This window comes from Propithecus coquereli, unplaced genomic scaffold, assembly GCF_000956105.1.
Source record: "Propithecus coquereli isolate 6110/MARCELLA unplaced genomic scaffold, Pcoq_1.0 Scaffold251, whole genome shotgun sequence".
Classification (NCBI taxonomy): domain Eukaryota; kingdom Metazoa; phylum Chordata; class Mammalia; order Primates; family Indriidae; genus Propithecus; species Propithecus coquereli.
This window is the reverse complement of record NW_012148075.1, coordinates 2015177-2024503: the sequence shown is the minus strand read 5'-3', so window position 1 is coordinate 2024503 and position 9327 is coordinate 2015177.

Below are 9327 nucleotides of genomic sequence, written 5' to 3'. Positions count from 1 at the left end.
ATGAGTTAAAACTTATGCACACATCTACATAAGATGGGTATTTATAGCAACTTTAATCACAATTTGCATAACTTGGAAGCAAGTAAAGACATCCTTCAGTAGGACATAATGGATACATAAATAGTGGTATACCCTGACAATGGAATCTTATTCAGTATTAAAAAGAAATGAGCTAGCAAGCCATAAAAAGACATGGGGGAAACTTAAATGCATATTGCTAAGTGGAAAAAATCAATCTGAAAGCCTACATGCTATATGATTCCAATTATATGACATTCTATAAAAGACAAAACTATAGAGACAGTACAAGGATCAGTGATTGCCAGGGATTATGAAAATGGAGGGATGAGTAAGTGGAGTCCAGAGGATTTTTGGAGCAGTGAAACTATAATGGTGGATACGTGTCACATATTTGTCAAAACCTATAATATGTGCAACACTAAGAGTGAGCCCTAATGTAAACTGCAGACTTTGAGTGATAATGAGGTATCAATGTAAGTTCATCGATTGTAACAAATGGAATACTCTGGTGCAAGATGTTGATAGTGGGGAAAGTCATGCATGTGTGGGGTCGGGGGGATATTGGAACTCTTGTTCTTTCTGCTCAGTTTTTTTGTGAACCTAGAACTGCTATAAAAAATAAAATCTATTTTTAAAAAGGGATACAGGTTCAGCTGGGTGCAGTGGCTCACACCCGTAGTCCCTACTTGGGAGGCTGAGGTGGGAAGATCATTTGAGCCCAGGAGTTCCGGGTTGCGACGTGCTATGATCAAACCACGTGTACTGCATCCTGGGCAACAGAGGGACGCTGCCTAAAAAACAAAACAGCAACCTCAAAATGGGCCAGGCGCAGTGGCTCACACCTATAATCCTAGCACTCTGGGAAGCCAAGGCAGGAGGATCGCTTAAGGTCAGGAGTTTGAGACCAGCCTGAGCAAAAGCGAGACCATCTCTACTAAAAATAGAAAAAAATAAGCTGAGCGTGGTGGTGAATGCCTGTAGTCCCAGCTACTCGGGAGGCTGAGGCAGGAGGATCGCTTGAGCCCAGGAGTTTGAGGTTGCTGTGAGCTAGGCTGTTGCCACTGCACTCTAGCCCTGGCAACAGAGTGAGACTCTGTCTCAAAAAAAAAAGCAAAAGTACACAATATATTATTTTGGAGTACAAATAATATAGTCTTACCTCATACAAACACACAGTGTAAAACTGCAACGAAAAGGAAATGATAAATGGAAACTTTGGGTAGGTTTCCAGTGAGATGGGAGGAAGAACATGGAATTGGGAGAGGGTGAAGCACAGGTTAGAGGATGGGAAGTGAGTGTGAGAATGTTCATTGCATCATTATTTTTTATGCCATACGTTCATTTTGTAAATATTATTTTATGTTTTTATACTTTGTGTTTTTATATTGTTACTTTTAAAACAACTTTTGGGAAAAAAAATTGCAGTAGTGATATGAAGAAAATAAAACAAGTGGATGGGTTGGGGTGGGAGAGATGGATTCAGGGGGTGGCATTTGAGCAGAGACCTGAAGGCAGGGAGGGAACCGTGGAGAGAGCTGAGCTGGGAGGAGGCGCGGAATGCTTACCTGATCCCCTGGGCCCCCTGTCCTGTGAAGCCACGGTGACCATCTTGCTTGGAGCTTGAGATCCTTAATGTGTGGAGAACATAAAAAAGGCCAATATCCCGATTCAAACACAGACACACAAACAGAAAAAAGTTCAACTCTACTAGCAAAGAGACACAATTTAGAATCATCTTATACAACTACTCAACTGAACAAGGCGCTAAGCTCTGGCCAGTTTCTTCCTCTGTCTTGTACTTGCCTTACCAGCTCCTGCCCAAGGGCCTTTGCCCGGGGCTGTCATTTTAGATTCCAGTTCAGATGTCAATTCCTTGGGGACACTTCATTTCTTCTCTGTCCCCCCAGCTGGACCAAATCAGAATCTCAGAGAATTTGTGACAATTTCAGGTCAAGATTTATGAAATTGTATACTTTAAATATGTACAGTTCATTATATCATCATACCTCAACAAAGCTGCTCAAAAAAGAGATACAATATTTTTTTAAAAACCTCACAACCCCATGTACCTCTTATTTATAGTACCCATCACAGTTGCAATTTTATATTTATTATTGTGATTATTTGACTGATTTCTCTCTCCTCATAAGACTGTAAGCTTCATAAAGTGGGACGTGTGTCTGTATTACCTACCACTGTGTTCCCAGCACCCCATAGAGGGTTTGGCACATAGTATGTGCTCCAGAAATTCTTGCAGAATTAATTACATATCTGCCAGACTGTCCAGACTCTCTTCTCTTATCAAAATATTTCTTTCAAAGTCATCATTCAAAAGCCTATTTATTAATCAGTCTCCTCTGTGTCCAGAGCATTATCTGTGGTCCAGTAGGGTTAACAGAGATGAGTAAGTGCAGCAGCATAAACCTAGAAAGGGAGAGAAGACAACTATTTAAATAACTCATAATTTGTTAGCCATTATCTGGAATGCCAGAACAAAGTGGAAAGGCCCTTTAAGATACACACTAAAAATGGTTGCCTTTTTACAAAAAACAATCACATCTAAGAGATAGAATGAGCTGGAAATTTGGTTGTGGTTAACTGCAAAAATGATTCAAATTCCTGCCTTCTCCACACCCACAGCTCTTTGCAATTTGACTTTGCAGCTTCTCCCTCAAAAAGGGAAGTCAGTTCTCCACACTTTGGGTATGGGTTTGACCATGTGATTTGCTTTGGCCAATGAGACAGTAGAAAAGGTCCCACTGTGCACTGGGACTTGTCCTCTCTTGCGGCACTTGGAGCCCTCTCTTCATGTGAGTAAGCCTAGATTAGCCTGTCGAAGATTGAGAGACATGTGACCCAGTTGTATTTTCATCATTCCTGCCACCTGTCAATTGCATGAGTCAGGCCATGCCAGATCACTCAGCACCAGGAGATTCCCCAGCCATCTGCAGATGCATGGCAAGTCCAGTAGAGCCAAGACCAGAAGAATCACTCAGCTGACCTACAGAATCATGACCTAAATAAAAGATTGTTGTTGGCCACTAAGTTTTGGGGTGGTTTTTTATATAGTACTACCTAATGGGTGCATTGACCAAAAGTTCAAGAAGAATAACTTCATTTTTTTCTCCTTGAAGTCCTTGAAGTCAATTTTTGAGTCAACATGGTGAGGTTGATAGGGAGAGACTGTCGTATATGCACTCTGGCCTCGGCTAAAATGTCATCTGATCCTGCTTGGTCACCATTGAGGAATCATCCCCCATTCCCTTTGGCTAAGCCCTCCAGGTCCATCTGTGCTGTGCCACTTCCAGCCTACTCTACTTTGACAGTGGGGTTGGGAGCTGCTTCAATCCCAGGTTACCTCCTCATATCACAAGGCAATGCTCCAGCCCCCACAGAAGATGGCTCTGTAGGAAGAGACATAAAGAGTATGAGAGGCTGAGAGAAGGGATAGCAAAAGTCAAGTGTAATTGCCTTTGAGGAACAAGGTTGTCTGCAGACAGGTGTAGGTGGAGGGAACAGTTGCTTCTCATTATAATTCAACAGAATTTGTAAAAGGAAGTGAAACCAGGGTGGCTGGGGTGTCTAGGGTGGCTGACCCTACTTGTGGGGCTGTCCAGCCTCATGAGAGCAGTATCTGAGGGTGTCTCCTCACTAAAGGAGGCAGTATTCCCTCAGGTGACTTTAGCAACAAATTCTCTTCCACATCACGAATTTATTTATTCTTTCAATACACTGTCCAGCGTCTACCTTATACCAGGTCCTGCACTTGGTGCTGGAATGCAAAGATGAATCAGACATACATCTGTGCGGTTTGACTGTAGCACCTTCCAGTTGAGTAGAGGAGATAAGAGGTTTATTTTTTCATTTGTTACATAAACCTATAATGAACTCCTAATGTTTGCCAGGCACTATATTAGAGAAACGATATCGCCTCTTGCCTCAGGAAACTCAAAATTAGGAGAAGACAGATAAGTAAACCTTTAATTACCCCATTGTTGGAGTTGGAATAGAGACGTGAAAAGAGTAAGGTGTGGGCCACAAAGAGGCCTAGGTCACCATCCTGAGGGTGAGCCTGGGATGGCTTCTCGCAAGAGACCTTCCTTGAATTCCTTTAAAGGGTATGAGCCAGGCGTGGTGGTGTGTGCCTATAATCCCAGCTACTGGGGAGGCTGAGGTGGGAGGATTACTTGAGGCCAGGAGTTCAAGACCAACCTTGATGATACAGTGAGACCCAAAAAGATTGCTGGCAGAGGGCACAACATGTGCAAAGGCTTGACTGGGGGAGAGGAGGATGTGACTGGAGGTCACAAAGCAGTATGGGAGATCCCTGAAGTGATCCCCATAAGAAATATGAGGGCCTAGTTAAAGCACAGAACATAAAGAGCCTACCGATAGACAGAATGAGACAGATAAATGTCAAAAGTTAGATGTAGGTAGAGCACTGCAGGAATTTCTGGAAGTGAAAAACAGGAATTTCTAGAAGGAAAAACTCCTTCAGCTAGTGCAATCAGTGATTGCTTCATTAAGAAAGAGGTATTAAAACTGGGGTTTGAACTGGGGACAAGTTGGGGACCTATAGTCCCAAAAACAAAATCAGAGAGGGAATCCCCAAAACTCTGGGTTGGAGAAAGCTCAAGAAATGCATACGGGAAATTTCACCATGTTGAGCAAATAGTTATCTCATGGTGGGCTCCCTAGAAAACAGAGCCTGTGGCAAGAGTGCAATGCTAATCCTTTCTTCGGGAGGTCCATGACAATGAGAGTGAGAAGGAAGGGAAATGAGGCGGGGAAGAGTGAGAAGTGACGCACAGTGATGTGTCATTATCCAGGCTGCTGTTTCATGACAGCCTTGAAGACATAGAGCTGATCTCTTGGCAGGTGCACCCACTAGATCACGTGGAATGTCTCTGGACAGGCTATACAGAGAAACCTCACCTTCAAATAGTCAAGCAGAGGGAGGAAGTGAGAGGAGATTTATCTACACTCTTTCCCTCCTCTTTTCTTCCATTGCACTGCGCTTCTGCATGGCGGAGTTAACTTGCCTGCCCTTCTGGGATGCACCCCCTAGCCTCTTTGGCAGGCACTTGGGAAGCACAGTGCTTCATTCCAGTGAGTCCAGAAGTGTCTGGAGGATCCAGAGACTCCAGAGAGTTGGCTTTGGGTGGCAGATGTGCTGCAATGGCAGCTGTGGTGGAGAGGCAGCTGAGGGTTCAGGAGACAGGTGACTAGGGAGTCAAGTAAGATGTCTGATACGGCAATCATAGAGGTTGGGATCAACTTACCACTGAGACTTTCTGACCCAGAAGTTGCAAATTTTTTTTTTTTTTTTTTTGAGACAGAGTCTCACTCTTTTGCCCGGGCTAGAGTGAGTGCCGTGGTGTCAGCCTAGCTCACAGCAACCTCAAACTCCTGGGCTCAAGCGATCCTTCTGCCTCAGCCTCCCAAGTAGCTGGGACTACAGGCATGCGCCACCATGCCCGGCTAATTTTTTCTGCATATTTTTAGTTGTTCGATTAATTTCTTTCTATTTTTAGTAGAGACGGGTCTCGCTCTTGCTCAGGCTGGTTTCGAACTCCTGAGCTCAAACAATCCGCCCGCCTCGGCCTCCCAGAGTGCTGGGATTACAGGCGTGAGCCACCGCGCCCGGCCCAGAAGTTGCAAATTTAAATCTATCTTGGGGCCTGCTGCAGGATTTGTCAAAATAGAGTGAATCAAATGGAGAGTGTCATTGACGGGAGGGACCTATTCTGCCTAAAGAATGTCCCAATACATGTATCTTGTCTATTGCTACCTCATGGGACCTTGGACCTGGTGTGGCCAGACCTTGTGATCTTTGAAGAGAAACTGGAAATCAGATTATGTAACTTCCCCTGATTAAATGTTCACAACTACAGTAATTAAGTAAAATCTAAGACACTGATGGGCCAATGGGGTGAGTGTCAAATCAAATAGCTCTTCTGGCCATGTCTAGTTTTAACCTTTGATCTAGGTAGAGAAAACTACTGTGATCATTGAGAGAAGTGAGCCACAACTGCAGATACGGCTATAAAAACAGAGAGGGTGGGTTACATCTTGGGGGACCAGGTAAAGAAGAAAGAACAGGCTTTGGTGATAGATCAGACATGAAAGGGAAAAAGAAAAAACCCTGCAAAGATGCAGCTGGGAGACCCTGGGAAGCAGAAGCCCATGGTAGGTGATAGAAGGTGATAGAAAGAAGATAGGAGAGAAGAATGTTTGAAACAATTCTTTTTCCCCCTAAGGCAGGGCCTCACTTGGGGCATTTTCTGTTTTCAGATACCTCAAACTCCTGAAAGGGCAAACACAGGTACAAGGACATCTCGAAACCCATGACTGCCGTATGTCCTGGTCCAGTTCCTGATACACGGCTATCAACTTTTATTGGGACCTGTGGGGACACTGTTAGGTGATTATTTCATTATTTCGCAATTTTATACTTTTATTGTTTCATAACCATACCCATTAGTTGGTTGCACAATTTAACCCCAGGACACTGGTTTTAGGATTTTCTGTATCAGAAAGCTTAAAGGCATGTGACAAAGCTAAGGAATTGTTGCATGGCACAATTGTACACATTTGTAGGCCAGAGACCTTGTTATTTTCAGTTTTTATTTTTTGGTGTAAGAATTCCTGTATGCCCTTTACCTACTTCATCAATTGTTAACATTTTGCTGTATTTGCTTCATCACACACTCTCTCATCATATACGTGTATATATGTGTATTATGTATGATGTATAATTATACATATATGTAAGTATAGACATAGTACCATTATCATTTGAGAGTAAGATATAGACATTATGCTCCTTTACTCCTAAATAGTTAAGGGTATATTTCCTGAGAACATAACCATAGTATCACTTATCAAAATTAGGAAATTGAATATTGATACAATGTTATTTTCTACTGCACGGTCCATATGCGACTTTTGTTAGTTGTCCCAATAATGCTTTACAGCTATTTTTTTCCTGGTCCAAGATCCAATCCAGGATCACACATCACATTTAATTGCCTTTTTAGTGGAGACTTTGGTTTTTCTCTTGCTTTTAACATATGTCATTTAAGACTACTAAAACCTATTTCAAATTACAATAATTCTGATGGCATTTTTAAAATATTAGAAATGTAAAATTAGGTAAAAATTTTATACCGAAAAACAAGTCAGAACTGACATGATGATTAAAATTTGCTGATTAAGAAGCCTCCATAAGGGAAAATAAGTTGAAGGGGTCGAGATTGATTCTTCATTTGTGTACAGAGCCCTGTTAGGACAGAAAAGCCAGCATTTCGTCTGTGATTTTGGGCTGCATCTCTCTCCCTCTCAGTGTTCTTATGCTACCCTGTGCTTCTCAAACCACATCTGGTGGAGGATCAGTTTTGTTTCTCTTGTTATCAGTGTTCCTTCCTATCTATCAAGGACTGATCCTTTTGTAAAAATACAGTAAATTCCTAGAAAAATGAAATAAAAATGGACACATGAAATTCACACCCATTTTTTTTAATTATTACATTCAACAGACAAACTTACTTTCTCAAATTGCTGCAAGTTTCTAAGTGTCTCATCCGAATTTCTCCTTATCTTGTGGCCCTACTCTGTGGCCCACACTTTGAGAAGTATTGGTCTATCTATATTGGAGCATGTACCACGTTTAGTCACTGCCATCTTTCTCACTGGAGGTGAGTCCTTATTGGTAATTTCATATCCCCAGAACCTGGAATAGGGGATTTTGCATCCCTGCACACTCTATGTGTGCATTTGAATGGGAACTAAAAAGTGAAGTACATGCAGAAGCATGGCCAAGTGAAAATAACTTGGGTTCTAAAGTCAGGTAATTTGACTGTAGAGACTCCACCTCTTCCCGTCTCGGTGGCTATTGTCAAGTTGTTTAAATCCTCTGTGCCTCGATTTTCTAATCTGTGAATGTGGATAACAGCATGCAATTTGGATCGGGAGGCACAGTGACACACTGCTGGTAAAGCACTCAGCACAACAATGGCTATTACTACCATTGCCACTTCAACTTCAATGCAAAGTCAAGTGCTAAAATCTCAGAAACAAACTACGGTCTCTACTCTCTCAGCAAGCTTCTACCATAAAGGGCCAGATTATAAATATTTTAGGCTTTGTGGGCCCTACGCTCCCTGCTGCAGCTACTCAACTCTGTTACCGTAGTGTGTAAGCAGCCATTTGCAATACGCAGAGGATTGGAGGTGGCTGTGTACTAATAAAATTTTATTTATAAACACTGACACTGGAATCACATATCACTTTCAAATGTCATAAAATATTATTCTTTTGATTTTTTTTCATCCATTTAAAAATGTAAAAACCATTCTTAGCTGGCAGGCCATGTAGAAACAGGCAGCGCGCCACATTTGGTCCTCTGCCCTTAGAGTGCCCACTCCTGTTCTAAACTCCTCCTGCCTCAATTCAGTTAAAAATGCCTGTTGTGTATTATAACCTTGAGTCTACAGGCTGGGAAAGAAGGTGGGAAAAATTCAATCTCCCATGGACTAAGGATTGTTTTTAATTTTTAAACTTCATTCTTTAATAATTTCGGATTTAGAAAAAAAGTTGAAAAAACAGTTCAAAGAATTCCTTCATTGATTTCCCAAATGTTAATATTTTGCCACATTTGCTTTCCTTTCTCAGGTTCTTTTCATGCCTGGAATACCAGCTCTGAAATACCATTTTTTTCCTCTCTCTCTCTCCACATTTTTTTCTGAATTGTTTGAGAGTCAGTTGCAAAGATCATGCCCTTTTCTAAAAACCAAGGATATTCTCTTACATAACCACATTAGAGTTATCAAAATCAATAAATTAATGTAAAATTATTATTTAATCTTTAGACCTTGTGCCATTATCAAAATCAGGAAATTAACATTGATGAAAGGTATTATCTGACTTACAGATCTAATTCTGATTTCATTAGCTGTCCCACTAACATCCTCTATATGCCAAGCATCTTATAGTCATGGTCTTTGGCAACTCCCCCAATTACCAGTGAATTTGATATTATTATCCTCATCTTACCAGTGAAGGAATTAAGGCTCAGGGAGGTTAAGTAACTTGCCATCCATCAGGCACACAGATAGTAAGTAGCAGAGCTGGAATTGCAACTCAGTGTGCCTGCCTCCAGAGCTCCTGGTGTTTAGTACTGGCCTAGAGTTGCAGAGCTTGGGAAGGACTTCACAGTGTTAGGAGAGGGAGCTGGTATTCTAGGCATGAGCAGAAACTGAGAAAGGAAAGCCAATGACTGATATTTTCTGTCTCTCAAAAAAAGGT